Source organism: Ictalurus punctatus, chromosome 22, assembly GCF_001660625.3.
Source record: "Ictalurus punctatus breed USDA103 chromosome 22, Coco_2.0, whole genome shotgun sequence".
Taxonomy (NCBI): Eukaryota; Metazoa; Chordata; class Actinopteri; order Siluriformes; family Ictaluridae; genus Ictalurus; species Ictalurus punctatus.
The window spans coordinates 4,641,577-4,660,828 of NC_030437.2; positions in this window are offsets into that span (position 1 = coordinate 4,641,577).

Consider the following 19,252-nt stretch of genomic DNA (forward strand, 5'->3'; position numbering starts at 1 on the left):
ATGATCAGTCTATAATTTTAATGGTAGGTTTATTTGAACAGTGAGAGACAGAATAACAACAAGAAAATCCAGAAAAACGCATGTCAAAAATGTTATAAATTGATTTGCATTTTAATGAGGGAAATAAGTATTTGCCCCCCTCTCAATCAGAAAGATTTCTGACTCCGAGGTGTCTTTTATACAGGTAACGAGCTGAGATTAGGAGCACACTCTTAAAGGGAGTGTTCCTAATCTCAGCTCGTTACCTGTATAAAAGACACCTGTCCACAGAAGCAATCAATCAATCAGATTCCAAACTCTCCACTATGGCCAAGACCAAAGGATGACCAAGACCAAGACTTAAAGGATGTCAAGGACAAGATTGTAGACCTACACAAGTCTGGAATGGGCTACAAGACCATTGCCAAGCAGCTTGGTGAGAAGGTGACAACAGTTGGTGCGATTATTCGCAAATGGAAGAAACACAAAAGAACTGTCAATCTCTTTCGGCCTGGGGCTCCATGAAAGATCTCACCTCGTGGAGTTGCAATGATCATGAGAACAGTGAGGAATCAGCCCAGAACTACACGGGAGGATCTTGTCAATGATCTCAAGGCAGCTGGGACCATAGTCACCAAGAAAACAATTGGTAACACACTACGCCATGAAGGACTGAAATCCTGCAGCGCTCGCAAGGTCTCCCTGCTGAAGAAAGCACATATACATGCCCGTCTGAAGTTTTCCAATGAACATCTGAATGATTCAGAGGACAACTGGGAGAAAATGTTGTGGTCAGATGAGACCAAAATGGAGCTCTTTGGAATCAACTCAACTCGCCGTGTTTGGAGGAGGAGGAATGCTGCCTATGACCCCTGGAACACCATCCCCACCATCAAACATGGAGGTGGAAACATTATGCTTTGGGGGTGTTTCTCTGCTAAGGGGACAGGACAACTTCACCGCATCAAAGGGACGATGGACGGGGCCATGTACCGTCAAACCTTGGGTATAAACCTCCTTCCCTCAGCCAGGGCATTGAAAATGGGTCGTGGATGGGTATTCCAGCATGACAATGACCCAAAATACACGGAAAAGGCAACAAAGGAGTGGCTCAAGAAGAAGCTCATTAAGGTCCTGGAGTGGCCTAGCCAGTCTCCAGACCTTAATCCCATAGAAAATCTGTGGAGGGAGCTGAAGGTTCAAGTTGCCAAACGTCAGCCTCGAAACCTTAATGATTTGGAGAAGATCTGCAAAGAGGAGTGGGACAAAATCCCTCCTGAGATGTGTGCAAACCTGGTGGCCAACTACAAGAAACGTCTGACCTCTGTGATTGCCAACAAGGGTTTTTAAACCAAGTACTAAGTCATGTTTTGCAAAGGGGTCAAATACTTATTTCCCTCATTAAAATGTAAATCAATTTATAACATTTTTGACATGCGTTTTTCTGGATTTTCTTGTTGTTATTCTGTCTCTCACTGTTCAAGTAAATCTACCATTAAAGTTATAGACTGATCATTTCTTTGTCAGTGGGCAAGCGGACAAAATCAGCAGGGGATCAAATACTTTTTTCCCTCACTGTACATAATAATATAATCAAGGATAGCAGTTGATCAGCTTATTCAAAGAGGTAATTAAATGATTACATTCATCATTTGAGATCATTTGAGGTATTTGAGAGCAGTTCATAGTATGAGAATTTCCTTTCAGGGTCTATATGACCCCAGACCCTCTTCAAACAGTAAAAAAAACATAGGTATCGTTCATTTTTTAATTATCATATTTCATTAATTTTCCTAATTACATAAGGGGGGGGGGGGGGGGGGGGGTCTGTTGCTCAGCTACCCAGACCGGACACATTTCTTTCCAAAAAATGGAAAATTGTCATGGTCTCCCTCACCACCTGAGCAAAGGGGTAGATTTAGCAATACAAATACAAGTAAAATGGTTCCAGGTCCTACCAGGTATGCAGTAAGCCATGTCACAGACATAAAGTCAGCTTTCGAATTTTACATCTCACTCCCACTTGAAAGAATTATTATTGAGATAACAAATTTAGAGACAGGATTATGGTGACAAGTGGAAAGATGTAGATGGGATCCTCCTTCAATGCCATATTGGGATACTGCTCCATGATGGAGTCACGATGCGAGCTCCAATATCCAGTGGAGAGCTGGACACAGAAGACAGTGAGAGATAGGCAGCGTTTAGCCAGATTTATAAAAATTGGGCGGTGCATGTACGGTACGCTCGTACTCTGCTGATGACGAAATTTGCATCACGTCTGCTGTACGTTGTTCCTAGCGAAAGCATACTTTCTACTTATGTACACTTAACTAAGCCAAGTTGTTAGCCTGGACTCTAAAATCTCAGTTGTCATGCCCCTATGCTCCACCTAAACCTGGATTTTAACCTGTATTAACCTGGTCGCAGATTTGCGGTAACATGGACTTAATGTAATCTACTAGAGACAATAATTTCAGGGTAGATCAGAAAAATTAAAATGTAACAATTTATTAACCAGGTAATTTCATTAATAATTCATAATCCAATTGCAAAGATAACAAGCAGTAATTATTAATACATAAACATCACATCACAAACAAGAGAATTAGAGATGTTTACCTGGCAATGAAATGTCACGCAACAATTGTGCGGGAGATCTGTCCACAGATTCCCTGAATCTTTGGCCAGCTCTCCCTAAATACTCAGATACTCTGTAGGTCCACCAAATGGTGTTGTTTGTGATTATAATTGGAATTTGGACCAATTATTCAGGGGGTCAATTGGCATTTGTGATTGAGTGAGTGGGTCTTCGATGTCTGTGGAAGGAAGTTCCTTATTTACATACAGGACGTGAATTGTGTGAGGGACCTGGGGAGGGTATGCCTTCAATGGCATGCAATATTCTTCTACATTTCTAGATCTTAATAGTGATTTGAAGTGCTGCTGAGGTAATGAGACCATTTTTCCAGATGCACGGAGACCTTTTGAATGTTACGAAACATGTATAGCCAACTTCATACTAACATTAAACATACTATCTAATGCATATAGACCTTGGGTGAGTTCAAGGTGATCGCAATGCAGAGAGAGAGAAGGGTGTTTGGAGAGAGAGAGAGAGAGAGAGAGAGAGAGAGGGAGGGAGGGAGGGAGGGAGAGTGAAGGGAGCAATATAGAAGAACAATAGTGAGGTGTGATCTTCCAGTCTCCACTCAGTGTGATGCGCTATCTTGGATGAAGATGCTAATTCGGTGGGAGAGAGTTCAATTGTTCATTTCAGTAAAAGTCCTTTGTCCTCAGAGAGCAGTTCTTTCCAGGTTCAGACATGTTGGCACCAGCCTGACGATTTATTTGTAGATGAGGACAATTACAAGAAATAAGCTCTGGCAATGGAGCACTCCTCACTTCATCAGATCATGAACTAAAAATGCAAACAAAGAATGGAATCAAGGAAACAAACTATAAATTGCATTGCACCAAAAGGGAATAGCCAGCTGCCAGAGGAGTATGTGAGAGATTAATCAAACATTTAAAACAGAGCCAGAATGTAACAGTAAATTATTGATAGTATTATGAAAATGTTGCTACTTAATTCATTAATTAATTAATTTCGTGTACTATCCAGCTACTACAGTAAGCATATTTTGGCATAAACACTAGACCAGATCTTACATCACAGGAAGGTAAAGATTCTCTGTTTATCACCAGTTAGCTCATTTATTTAGCTCATGCACCATAAAGAACATTTACATGCCATAGAAGCATAAATGCTTCTTATAAAAGTATTATTTAAAAAAAAATACATACAAGTGAAAAGTGCAAAATGATATAAAAGTATAAAATGATACACGATTACATTTTGTATAAAGTGAGTCTGACATGTTAATCATCTAAAGTTAAGAACAAAGCTACATTCATGTCAGCTTCATTCATGATAAAATAATGAATAAGAATAACTATAAGATAAAATAATTATAAGTTTCATATTGATAAAACAAATAAGGAATATACTTTAAATCCTTTTTACTGTGTATACATACGCATGAATACAGAATACGTGAATATGGAATAACAGAAAAAAACTGACAGCATACAGTATCAGTAGTCCTCTAAGCACTACATATAACTGTTGCTTCAAAGGCCAAATTATTGTTCTTGTTTCATCCATTTTTTAAAATCATGACTCAGCAAAAGATAGATCACTGGGTTGACACAGCAGTGAGCTGCAGCCAGCACAGTAGCTACAGATAATCCAGTATCATTAACATGATTAGCAAGCTGTAGGAGCCCCATGATTAGCAGGGGAGTCCAGCACACAAAGTAAGCCACTTTTACCAAACATGTGATTCTCGTTTCATTTTTCTTACAGCCGTAAGAGATGCTAATCAGAAATGCAGGGATCAAAATCCCAAGTAGTAACCTATAACAAACTACAATGGTTTGTTTTGTTTTGCCAACTTTTGTCGTTTTCCCATCATCCAAATCGTAGTCATCGATGCACTGCTCCCCCAAGAATGTCAATCGAAGCTCTCGGGAGTACAAAGATGGAATGCTTAGGACTGCTGCAAATGCCCAGGAGCATAGAATCATGATCACGACTGGCGATGAATGCTTGAATATAGCGCATTTATTTATCTCTTTCCCGTTAGTGACACTCCATAGAGTCAGTATACCTGCTGTGGAGAACAGGCTGGCATAAAATACATAGGATGAGACTTTGCACAGAGCTGTTCCATAGTGCCAGTTGAAGTGGTACCAGCTGTAGAGGAGCTGCAATGGTAAGAATGCTGAGCAGATCAAGTGGGTCCCGGCTAATCCCAATACCCACCTGGCAGAGTCAGATTTGCGGTGGTAATAGCTGCTTGCAATAATGACTAAAAGGTTGAGAACCAGACCAAGGGTGCAGATGATGAAATATCCAATTATGTATAGCATTCTGATTGAATTTAGGTACGCATTCAGTTTATTTTGCTCAGTAGTAAACAAATCATTGTTGGAATAGTCTATAGAAATGTCAGAGTCTGTAGCATTGAAGGACATCTTGGCGATTCTAATTAAGGAAAGTGAAATGAAAAGGTATTAAATATCACATGTCTCATATTGCTTTTCCAAATCATCTGACTCACTCTCATTCATGCCAGTTCTTACACAGTGTTAAGTGTTAGATAAGAAGGTAGATGTTTATTTATTTTATATATGCATGACTGCAGTATGCATTAGATCAAATCATTTGTGATTGAAAAATGCTTAATAAAATCATTTACAGGAGTAAAATAACTTTGCACATCTTTACTCTGTTGCTTTCTTATACTATGAATGCAATTCAAACTAAGCTCAAAGTTTCTTACCTCAGACAAAAAAGTCAGTCAGAAGTGTGTAGTGTGTACGCAGATTCTGCAAAATTGAAACTGAACTGTTGCACAACTCGCACTCGTCCCCTCCTCCTAAAGAGATTTACACAAAAGATCTGGCAACAGACCAAAACTGTGCTTCCTCTGAGCCAAAAGACATTCCATTTACGCTCTGTGTGCAAACACGAGAAAAGGCTGTAAGGTATGAGATAAATGACAATTCAGGCTTTTACCTGTTACATTATTTCATTTATCTAAATTTATTTTAGATCAATTTACTACTTCTTATTGTTAAATCTAGATGTTTGACAAAAGTAAACAACAACTGATTTAATCCAAACAGTATGGCCAGCACATAGTCGTGTGTGGGTGTGCATGTGTGTTGATCATTTAAAGGCTGAACAGGGAGAAGAAAGTTGAGAATAAAGCCCTTTTCAGTTCCAAGTCTGCCTCATTCTCAAATCATTACAAGTGTCACAAACTCTCCTTCCAAAAGATTTTAAAAGAGAAATCCCAAACAGTGTTAGCCTCTGTCTTTATAAAAACAGATCTGTAACAGAACAAAAAATGCATTTAATTCTTTTGGCTCTATAGAATTACACCAGGTGCCTCATTTATAATAGTATGATCAGAGTATCACCAGAGGATCAAAACAGAGGAACCTGGCGGTGCTATTTTTTGCACCAATATGCCCAAACATGCTGAACATAACAATGTACAGTAAAAGCACAACACCTCAAGCAGACAAATGCATCTATGAATGAATTCTTATCTACAGTAAGATTACAATAAAACAAATACAAGTTTATTAAACTTACTTATAGACATTTGCTGCTAATTTCAAGCTGCAAATGGTTTAATTGTCAAATAATTGAGGTAATGTTAAGCATTTGTTTCTAGAAAGAAGTAAAATGATCTCTCAATAGAATAAAAAATAAAGCTTGAAATTAGTAATGTATATATATATATATATATATATATATATATATATATATATATATATATATATATATACACACACACACACACACACATATATACATATACACAGTATCTTACAAAAGTGAGTACACCCCTCACATTTTTGTAAATATTTGATTATTATTTTGCCGGCAGCACTCATGCAGCCCCAGACCATGACACTCCCACCACCATGCTTGACTGTAGGCAAGACACACTTGTCTTTGTACTCCTCACCTGGTTTCCGCCACACACGCTTGACACCATCTGAGCCAAATAAGTTTATCTTCCAGTTTATCTCAACTTCCAGTAATCCATGTCCTTAGTCTTCAGCAAACTGTTTGCGGGCTTTCTTGTGCATCATCTTTAGAAGAAGTTTCCTTCTGGGACGACAGCCATGCAGACCAATTTGATGCAATGTGCGGTGTATGGCCTGAGTACTGACAGGCTGACCCACCACCCCTTCAACCTCTGCAGCAATGCTGGCAGCACTCATACGTCTATTTCCCAAAGACAACCTCTGGATATGACGCTGAGCACGTGCACTCAAATTCTTTGGTCGACCATGGCGAGGCCTGTTCTGAGTGGAACCTGTCCTGTTAAACCGCTGTATGGTCTTGGCCACCGTGCTGCAGCTTAGTGTCAGGGTCTTGGCAATCTTCTTATAGCCTAGGCCATCTTTATGTAGAGCAACAATTCTTTTTTTCAGTTCGTCAGAGAGCTCTTTGCCATGAGGTGTCATGTTGAACTTCCAGTGACCCCTATGAGGGAGTGTGAGAGCGATCACACCAAATTTAACACACCTGCTCCCCATTCACACCTGAGACCTTGTAACACTAACAAGTCACATAACACCGGGGAGGGAAAATGGATAATTGGGCCCAATTTGTGTACTCACTTTTGTTGCCAGCGGATTAGACATTAATGGCTGTGTGTTGAGTTATTTTGAGGGGACAGCAAATTTACACTGTTACACAAGCTGTACACTCACTACTTTACATTGGAGCAAAGTGTCATTTCTTCAGTGTTGTCACATGAAAAGATATAATCAAATATTTACAAAAATGTGAGGGGTGTACTCACTTTTGTGAGATACTGTATATATATAAAGTTTAATAATCTTTCATTTGGTTTAGAGTGATCTTCTCATAGGACATAGGAAATATGTAGGTCAGATAATATGTGGATAATACTGAACATGCTATACGTCATACTGGACACATAAATACATAAGGGAAATAAACCTATTAGAATATTCCAATTAAGAATATGTATTTTATCAGGTCATGTCATATTATAGTTTCCTTTTCTAATTAAATAGATCACACTTTTTAAACAGAATATATCACGCTTTTGAAATGGAATATAAAATAGAGTGAAAAGATTAAATAGTCTAAAACAGAGTCTAAAATAAACTGATTTATGTCAAATGTATCCTGTTAGAAAATATTTATCAATTTCTAAGATTTGTTGCAGACTTCTGCTGCTTCCTTTAAATGCTGTAAACAATGGTCAGAATCCTGTTTTGAAAGTTAAGAACTGAAAGTGCCACATTAAAAATGGCTTTAAGCCAAATGTAAAAGATATTTTCTTATCACTCAGTGCCTGCAGTATAAGTAACACACCCTTCCACGTCTCTCTTCCACAGTCCAGCACTCAACTGTAGCTTTTATTATATTTATAAGAAACGTTTTTGGTTACCAAAAAACCTTTTGGTCACTGAGAATAAGGTTTTGCTTATGGCTAGATATAGATGTAGGCTTAGCATTAATTATGTGCATTAGTAATCATGTCAGTCTCTGTGTCTCTCTTTCTCTCTCTGTCGCTCTCACACACGTAGGCATGTGTAGTGAATGTGTTTTTAATTATGACTCTTTCAGTTCTTCCCTGCTGTTTCTCATAGTGAGTGTGCAGTTTCGTTCTGAGGAATTCAAATTTTCTGGAAGTGGAAGATTCTTCTGTACATTATGCAATAAATAGAGCAAACTCGATTTCCTGTATTCATCTTGTTAAAACAAAAAATAAACCTAAAAGACAGAGGGTAACAATAGACATTGGCACAAAGTAGCTTTTTTCCCACATTTTAGAATAATAATAAAGTCATGAAAACTCTGGAGTAACACAAATGGAACTATGGGAATTATGTTGTGATAAAAAAATCCAAAATAAATCAAACTAATTTTATATTTTAGCATCTTCAAAGTACACCTTTTTGCCTAGAATTTCCAGAAATGTATTCTTGGCATTTTCTCAACCGTGAGACGCTTTTTAAACAGTATTAAAGGAGTTCACACCTATGCTGTAGACTTATCGGCTTCTTTTCTGAATATTTCCCTCCAAGTCATCCGTTCAAAAAAATGTATTAATTTTTTTCTAATGAAAGGAATGAATATGTCGGCACGATTATATTTTTGTCTACAACACTGATTTCAAACATTTAATCATACACCTTCAGATCAAAAGGTTTTTAAGATCATAAGAAATCCCACTGTTTGCAGATGATAAGCTAGATGGGAGCTTATCATCTGCAAGCAGTGCATTGCTGGTCTCTGTAAGATCAAGCATCAAGCATTATTTTCACTATACATTGAAGACATTTGGGGTTGAGATCAAAAGATGAATATGAGATAATCGATAACAATTTCAGCTTTCATTTCCTGATATCTACACCTAGATGTGTTAAACAACTTAAAACATGACACCTTTGTTGGCAGACCACCAATTTTTAGGTGAGCAAAAGTATAGGAGCAGGTAGTCTTAAATTATGTAACACTTAATATTTTGCTGCATATCTCTTGTTTGGTTGCATGGCAATAACTGCAACACTGACATCACCAAACTTTTGCATTTTGCTTTTGTGTTGCTTTTCCAGGCTTTTACTGCAGATTCTTTCAGTTGTTGTTTGGTTTGGGTGGTTTTCTCCCTTCAGTCTCCTCTTCACAAGGTGAAATTCTGCCCAACTGGGTTAAGGTCTGGTGACTGACTTGGCCAGTTTAAAACCTTCCCCTTTTCCCCCCTGATTAAGTCCTTTGTTGTGGTGGTAGTGCTTTTTGGGTCATTATCTTTCTGCTTGATGAAGTTCCTCGCAATTAGATTAGATGTTGTTCTCTGTAAATTGCAAGACAGATTGTTTCTGTAGATTTCTTAATTCATTCTGCTGCTATGCATCATGAGTTACATCATCAAAAAAATTTGTGAGCCCATTCCAGAAACAGCCATGCAAGCCCAACCCATGACACCTCCTCCACCATGCTTGACTGATGAGCCACTATGTTTTGGATCATGAGTATGGATTCTTTCTCCACACAGTGGACTTTGTTAGAGGTTAATCATGGTTCCAGGACATCCCAAGTTGTTGTACTGGCTATTCTCTATGCTTATGCAATGGCTCTGATAGATTTTCCCTGTTTTCTCAGCTTCAAAATGGCTTGCTTTTCTCCCATAGACAGCTCTCTGGTCTTCATATTGGTTTATAGTTTGTAACAACACATGCAGTCTTCACTGATGAAACCTAGCGAGCCTGTTGGACAATTATGCAATTATGCAAAACGCCTACAAGAAGTGATTTTTGCTAAAGGGGGCAATACACTATCTTCTGTGGCCAAGGTATTTACTTTTTCCACAGAAGGATATCACATTTTGTTATGTTTTATGTCATGTCTCTGACCCTGTCTTGTTATTGGTTGTCTCCCTCATGTGTCATCATTATTTACAGCTGTTTATGTTTTACCTTTGATTTCATTGTATATTTAAACCCTTGCGTGTCTTTGTTCACGGCGAAGTACAGTTTCTGTGTTTTGCTACCAGTGTGTTACCAAGCCTTCATTTTGTGTTCTCGTTTCCAGTTTATTTATGTTGTTCCTAGTTTCTCAGTTTTTGTGTTCTGCCAGTTCCCTGTCTACCCTGTTTGCTGATCACCTTACCCATGCCTGTTTTTGACCACAAGTTCTTCTTTACCTTTTGAATTTGTCTGCCTGATTCTTTATTGTCAGCCTGACAATCAAGCTTTAACCGTATAACTGGTTGTAGTCTGCGTTGTGTTTTTATTTAATCCAGAAACAAACTGGCGGACGGCAACTGGGTCAACTTCTTTGTTTATTCTCTCCCTCTCCTCTCTCTCCCATACAACCATAACGCAAAAGGTAAGAGGAGGAGCCAAAACAGGAAATTACACAAATCAATGACATCACGACAACCAAAAGGGAAAGCACTCACACAAACAGACAGTCACACCAGGTACACATCTCCTTTTTGTGTAATTCTATATGTTAAATTTTTGGAGTATTTTCCAAACCCATTACAATTACATCCATCTCACCCTGTTTACATCACAACATCCTTTACAATTGTTCGCTTTGAATTTTTTGGTCAGAATTTGAGTGTCAGTTGTCCATAAACATTGGCAATATAGTGTATTTCTTAACAAAAATCCGATTTTTAATGAAATATTGCAATTTGGTCGAATGAGTGCCAAGATATCTAATAAGATACAATAATCTGACTGTAATTTTTTTTAAAAAAAAAGCAGTAGAGTGCTTTATAAAGAGATTATACTTGTTATATTAAGTTAAAACATATTGACACTGACATTGTCAAAACATATTGATCATATTGTTAAGCTGACATAATTTCATGTAATGTTAAGTTTTGGGGTGATTAGTGCACTATTTAAGCAGACCAGATCAATTCATAATGGAATTGCTGTGTGTTTGCTGCAAATTCATGGAGAAACAAGTTCTTTGTGGTAAAAGGTTCACCTGGCATCACTCTTAAGAACCTTACTTTGGTTCCTTAAAGCACTAAGGGTTTTTAGAGAACTTATGATAACTTGGTTCTTTGTGGCACTGCTATGGAGAACCATTTGTGGTTCTCTGAAGAACTTGAGAGTAAAAGGTTCTTTGTGCAACTTAAAAGGGTTCTCCTATGGTATCAGACTGAAAACCCCATTTTGGTTCTAATTGGAACCTTTAAAGTGCAGCTTCACATCAGGCAGCAGTGCAAAAGCATGCTAATTTGAAATATAAACCTCAAGAGTTTTTTGAAAGACATTTAAGACAACTCCAGAATAGTAAGCACTCAAAGGCAGAATAGCTGGAACACAAGGAACATATAGGGAATGTTTATGAAAGGATTAGGCATACTACAATGGAATGCAGGAGGTCTTCTAGCAAATGGACAAGAGTTTTAAAAAAATCATTCAGGATTTACAGCAGAAACCAGACATTATATGTATACAGGAGACATGGCTCAAGCCACATCTTGATTTTGTTATACATGGATATTTTGTTATATATGAATACGGAAGGATAGGAAATCAGGAAATGAAGGGAAAGTAGCTTCTTTTATAAAACAAGGCTTGAACTTCAGAGAAATTCATAATAATGAAGTAGAGGTGATATCTGTGGAAATATGGTATGATAATAGGAGTATTAATGTTATAAATTTTTATAATCCATGTAATAAACTAAGAAAAGAAACACTTGAAAATATTGGGAGTTTTAATGATAATAAGATACTTTGGTGTGGTGATTTTAATGCCCATAATACTCTTTGGGGGAGTGCTTTCACTGATGTTAATGGTAATATAATTGAGGAAGTGATGGATGAACTTCGATTAGTTTGTCTAAATGGTGGTAGCTGTACTAGACTGGCTGTAGTAAGAGGAAATAGAATCTGTGCTTGACCTTACTTTATGTTCTGAGGATGTAGCAAGAAAGGGAACATGGAGAGTTATAAATTAGTCTACATTAGGTAGTGATCATTATCTAACTGATTGCACACTTCTTCTTCTTTGCGTGTCGAGGTTCAACTTCATAGGGAAACCATTGTGCTGGAAGGATTAGCCACTCAGCAGTATGATACTGAACGTTGCCCAGGGTGCGCCAGGGGAGGCTCCTTCTGTGCACACACATTCACACACCCATTCATACACTACGGACACTTTGGACATGCCAATCCTCCTACCATGCATGTCTTTGGACTGGGGGAGGAAAGTGTGGGGGATTGCACACTAGGTTTGGAAGTTCAATTGAGTGAAGAAGAGTGTATGCCTAGATGGAAGTAGAGAAATGTGTACTGGGATAAGTTTAGCACAATTTGCAGTAATAGATTAATTGAAGTGTCTGAATTAGAAGGTGAAGTAGAGGAATGCAACTCAAGTATAAGCAGTATAATACATAATACAGCAGAGTAAGGTATAAAGCATTGGTAAGGTGGCAAAAGTTAGTAAACAGAAAGCAGTTCCATGGTGGAATGATGAGTGTGGAACAGCTGTTAGAAACAGAAACAGTGCATCTAGGAAGGCGAAAACAACTTGTTCATTCACAGATCTAATTAATTATAAGAGAGCACAAGCTATATTCAGGAAAACTATAGGAACAGCAAAGCAAAATTTTGCAATACAATAGGAACTGAAACTCAGACCTCAGATATATGCGGTATGATAAGAAAGATGGGAGTTAATAGAAAGAATAGCAATATGCCTGCTCTTCATAATGGAGAGAATGTGGCAATTTCAAATAAAGAAAAAAAGCAGAAATCAAGCCGATCAAGCCAGGACACTGCAAGACGATCTCCAAGCTCTGCCAGCTTGGTATCATCACATCCCTCTGCAATTGGTGTCTGGACTTTTTGACTAACAAACCCCAGTCTGCAAAATTAGATAACCTCTCCTCCTCCATCATCACTCTGAACACCAGCGAGCCTCAGGGCTGCGTGCTGAGCCCTCTTCTGTACTCCCTATTCACCTATGACTGTATTCCTGTTTATGGTTTCAACAACATAATCAAGTTCGCAGACGACATCACGGTGGTAGGTACCGACAATGAGTCAGCCTATAGGTATGAGGTACAGTGCTTGACTATGTGGTGTGCTGCCAATAACCTGGAATTGAACACCCACAAGACCAAGGAGATCATTGTGGACTTCAGGCAGGGTGGGTACCATGCACACACACCCATTCACATCAACAGAGTGGTAGTGGAGCATGTGTCTGGTTACAAGTTCCTTGGCATCCACATCTCTGATGATCTCACCTGGTCCCTATACATCTCCACCCTTGTCAAAAAGGCACAGCAGTGCCTTTATTTCCTATGGAGCCTTAAGAAAGTTCACCTGTGTCCCAGGATTGTTATGGACTTCTACTGCTGTACCATTGAGGGCATACTCACAAACTGCTCAGTGTGGTAACTGCAGAACGTAAAGCACTAGAGCAGGTGGTGAAAGCTGCCCAACGGATTACTGGCACCCAGCTACCTACCACTGAGGAGATCTACCACAAGCACTGCCTGGGAAGGTTCAGGTAGCTCTGTTACAAGAAACTCATTTGAATAATATTGAGCATGCCAAATTTCAGTGAGATTGGGTGGGCGATGGATTTTATTTGGGCAGCTGTGGATCAGGTGGTAGAGTGGGTTGTCCACTAATCGTAGGGTTGGCGGTTTGATTCCCAGCAAACATGACTCCACATGTCAAAGTGTCCTTGGGCAAGACACTGAACCCCAAGTTGCTCCCAATGGCAAGTTAGTGCCTTGCATGGCAGCTCTGCTACCATTGGTGTGTGAATGAGACACAGTGTAAAGCAATTTGGAACAGCTAATCTAAGATTTAAAAAGTGCTATATAAGTGCAGACCATTTACCATTATTTTTCTCATCTTTTAAATCTAATAGCAGAGGGGTTGCTATACTACTTCACAAACATTTCCCTTTTAAACTGGATAGAATGATTAAAAATAAAGAGGGCAGATATGTGATCATTTCAGGCTACCTTTATGTAGAATTGGTTACAATAGGTTCTGTTTATGCCCATAAGTCTTTCCAAAATATTTTTTTGCATCTCTGCTGAGAGATGTGGCATCCTGCCTTAGCCCGTTCACAGTCCTGAGTGGAGATTAAAATTGTGTCATGAATGCTGACCTCGACAAGAAACCCATCACTTCTAGTGAGAAACACCAGAAAGTCCAGAGCCTTAAGAGACCTTAAGAGACCTCTGTAATGATCTTAACATCCTCGACATGTGGAGACATGTGTATCCCAAAGGTATTTGGCTCCACAAGTCTTTTTCAATGATTGATTATTTTTTTGCTTCTAGGTTAGGATTGGATTGGACTACATTGTGTGATATTGGACCAATTTCCTTTTCAAATCACGCGCCCTTAAGCATAGGATTTGAACCACCTTTAGGGACCCCTAATGTGAAACATGGAGGCTCTATAGCTCATTGTTTAACAATCCAAAATTCTTAGATTATCTGAAAGTGCAATGGAATTACTTCTTAGAAACCAATGAGTCACCAGATGTCCATCCATCCATACATCCATCCATTTTCTGTACCTCTTATCCTACACAGGCTCGTGGGGGAACCTGGATCTTATCCCAGGGGTACACCCTGAACGGGGTGCCAATCCAGCGCAGGGCACAATAACACACACATTCACACACTCATTCATACACTACGGACACTTTGGACACGTCAATCAGGCTACAATGCATGTCTTTGGACTGCAGGAGGAAACCAGAGTACCCGGAGGAAACCCAGAAGCATGTGGAGAACATGCAAACTCCACACACACAAGTGGGAATCACCAGAGGTCTGCCCATTAATCTTGTGGGAGACAGGCAAAGCTTTTATAAGAGGTACCATAATTTCATATGCTTCATCAACAAAGAGGGAGACTACAAAAAACTGTTGGAACCAGAAGCTGAATCTACAGAGTTAGAGTCCAGGTTTAAATATTCATTAGACAAGTGGGTGTACAGAGAAATACAGATAACAAGATCAGCACTTGATCAACTTTATACACAGAAAGCAGAATCCTCTTCATTTTTTGCCAGGTACAGCATGTACGAATCAGGAAATAAACCGGGAAGACTGTTGGCAAACTTGTTGTTTTTGTTGTTGTCACTTGAGGTTATTTGGGGTTTTCTTTTATAGATGTTGGTGAGGACCACACAACTGTTATTTACACCCTCATAAATAAAAACATAGGACTTTCTTCCACCAATGACTGTACTGTATATATTTGGTACAATCACAAAGTGTCAATTAAGAAAGATGCACTTTCCTACAAACCATTAGAAGCCAGGGCAACCAGTCTAACTGCATAAGCAAAAAAAAAACCACAGAGGTATTTTTTGTCGTTACATTATATTTTGTCAACAAAGTGACAGTGACAAATGTGACACAAAGGAGCACCTTACTGAGCTGGTCACACAATTGTGCAGACACTCCCCAAGACAGGCAATACAAACAACTGGATTCGTTATCCATTCTCTTAGATGCCGCAAATAATGTGTTTGATATAAAGCAGTTGTTTTCCAAAGCTAAATGTGCAAAATATGCATGTTTTTAATATATTTTGTGTCATCAGAGTCTGTGTTTGAGAGTCCCAGTCCATATGTGTATCGAGCTAGAGGGAGTACACAGAAGGATCCATGATTTCATCCGTGATTGAGATGCAGGAACGCATTTAGCATCCGTTTTTTTTGCTATGTTTACTTCAAGCAACCTCTGGGGAGGAGACTGGATTTGAATCTATTTGTGTAGGACTTCATGACCCTTTAATTCCTCCCAGATGGCAAAGGGACATTGGTCTTGGGTGTCCTGGGTGGGTGGATGATGCCGCTAGCCTTTGTGTGTAGTCGGCTAGCATACAAAATATCCAGGTTCAGGAGCTCAGAGCCTACAATCTGCTGTGCTGTTTGAACTGTCTGAAACCAATCATTTTGGATTTCACCAGTGCAGCTAGCATTGAGTATGCTCTCTGTGATGCTGCGGTAAAAGTTTACTAAAAGCTGTGTAAGCTGCTTAAGTTTCCACAAGAAGAACAGCCTTTGTTTTGCTTTCTTTACCAGGTTGGAGGTGTTGACAGACTATGCAAGATTTTTTGTTATGCAGACTCCAAGGAACCTGATGTCATTAACACTCTCCACCTCCTCTCCGTTTGTATGCAAAGGGGGATGTGTGATCTTCCTGGATCGCCTGAAATCTACAATCATCTCTTTGGTTTTTGTGGTGTTCAGGACCAAATTAATGTCCATACACCACTAAACTAGATGTTGAACCTCCTCCTCGTTTCCTGATATGAGTCCCACTATGCTGTTTTCATCAGCAAGGTTTACTGTATAGTTGGAAGAATCAATTGGGGTGCAGTGAAAAGTGAAAAGGGTGAATAGGGCTGGAATGAGCATACGGCCCTGCAGTACACCTGTGTTTAAGATACTGGTGGAGAAGGAGTTTGCATGTTGCAGTCTGTTAGTAAAAAAAAAATCCATAATCTATGAACAGAGCGAAGTGTCTAGTACCAAGGTTGCTTAATTTACATATGAGTTTATGAGTGACACTGTTATAAACAGTGGTTCCAGGCTCTATGTGGGGATATGTGGCAACTGTGGACAGAGAGGATGCAGGTCGCATCAGCAGGTAGCTTGTGATGATTCTCACCTGTGTCTTAGAAAATAAAACAAAATTAACACAATCAACTTCCCTTTGTTAACTATTGCCTACAGGACCTAATGTCCTTTATAAGTTAACTGATCTTTTCCCTGTGTTGTCAGTACAACCATTTTACCTGCTTATAAACCCCTATACGCTAAAAGCATCAAGAAAAAAACGGGAAAATGTTTATGTGGGCAAGCAGTCACAATATGAAGCTTTCGGGACAAATAAAGGGTGACATTCATTAATGTAAGTGTTTGTTTTTTTTTAAACAGTTTTAAAACAGGTTGTCGATGAACAGTCAGAGCCAAAATTAACAAATCATTCTGCCAGCACTGCCAATCCCTACAATCCCATTTCTAACTATGGGACTTTAAACCAGTATGAAGCAGAGTCATTTGGTCCATATTTAATTTTATATATATATATATATATATATATATATATATATATATATATATATATATATATATATATATATATATATTATTTTTTTTAACTTCGAGTTTAGGCAGCGCCCACTTTAGGTTTAAATCTAAATACCAAAAAAGTGCAGATATAGACAGTGGCTTTCTATTACACCCCTAATCAGTAAGCTACAATCCATTTGAAACATTGAATACTGGTAGTTTTGGGACAGGCCCAGGATAGACTCTAAACTGTGTTTCCTGCCATACTCTGCTCCACTGTTTGAGTGATTGGATTTCAGTTACATTTGTCTCTGAGCTTGCAAAAAATCTGGTTATTTTAACATAGCCAAGAAGACATTGAATGACTTATGAATAAGGCAGTAGACTTTAAATGATCTACTAAAATATTTCAACTGTCTTGCAAATAGGCTCACTTGTTGATCTTTAGTTATTTATTAAAATAATCATCAAGTTGAGGCAGAGAGCTGGATCCAAGTGCTTTACAAAAAATCACAAGGCAAGTCAGGACAAACCCCAGACGCAGTAGTATGCTCATTGAACTGCTGGATGTCCAGGTGGTGCTTCAAAAACAATGTGAGCTTTATAATAGGTGTAGTTTGATGTACTATGCAGCATAGCACATAGTTTCAGAACAAGCCTGGTTAATCAGTGACAAACAAGAAGGAGCAGATAAGCATGCTAAACTGATTGTCTGATTGCTGCACTGAGTCCTCACTCAGGTTCCACTATATTGAGAATGTGTCTGTTCCCCGAGCTAAACAAAGATTTAGAAATACTCAGAAAAGTTTGTTTTAGCAACCCAATTAGCATAAAATAAGATCATACTGAATGCACACCCAGCACATTAGATCTGAAGCTAGGACTGTTAAATATTAGATCTCTTACGTCTGAAGCACTTATTATTACTTGTTATTAGCGATGTCCTGGTGAAATTCCCCCATTGGAACTTATAATTGCCCCCTAATAATCTCCATCCCTGAATTGGCTACATCACTCTCCTCTCCACCAATAGCTGGTGTGTGGTGGGCATTCTGGTGCACTATGCCATCGCATCATCCAGGTGGATGCTACAGACTGGTGGTGGTTGAGGAGGTCTTTAATAACATTGCAAAATCACCCCAAACCATGTGGCAAAATGTGTTATGTGTTATTACAATTCCAAAAGTTTAATAATTCCATAATTCCAAAAAGCACATCACCAAAAGAGCACCATACCCATGTTGAACCATGGTGGTGGCAGCTTTTCTTCAGGCAGAACTGGGGCTTTTATCAAGGTGGAGGAAATCATGAATAGCTACAAATACCAGCTGATTTTAGGGCAAAACCTTCAGATGTCTGCTAGTAAGCTGAAGATAAAAAGGAATTTCACCTTTCAGCATGACAGTGAGCCAAAGCAGACATCCAAATCAACAAAGGAATGGCTTAACCAAAAGAAGTCAAGGTTTTTGAATGATGTAGCCAGAGCCTGACCTGAATCCAATTAAAAATCTGTGGGGGTGACCTGAAGCAGGCTGTGCAGAGGAGATGTGTTGATGGATGAATGTTTTTGCAGGAAAGAGTGGGGAAATATTGGCAAGTCAATCTGTGACCGCTGACAGAGAGAGAGCATTAATGTGTATTACAAGCTTTACTCCCACACACCTGGTTAATGAATGTACCTGTTACCTGTTTTTCCTGATTTCATTCATTATAACCAGTTCATTCACCTGTTAACCTTTCCTAAGTTTTGCCATTTTCCCATGCACATTTCTAAGCATTGTTTTCTCTGTTACAACTGCTACAACTGGTTTGACTTTTGGCTTCTGGCCTTCATTTGTGATTCTCATTGTCCTGTATTCTAGATGTAAATATGAGGAAATGAAAGCGGAAATTCTGATCTATCGTCTCATATTCATCTTTTGATCTCAAACCTACTCAGCGTGGCTCAAGGTTCCTTTCCAGAACCTTCACACTATCTGTCCCTCAGTGGTGGAATGAAATTCCAACCTCAATCCGGACCACAGAATCTGTCACTATTTTCAGAAACCAGCTAAAGACCCACCTCTTCCGTGAGCACGTAACTAACCTATTGTGTATTGTGCCAACCTCCACATTA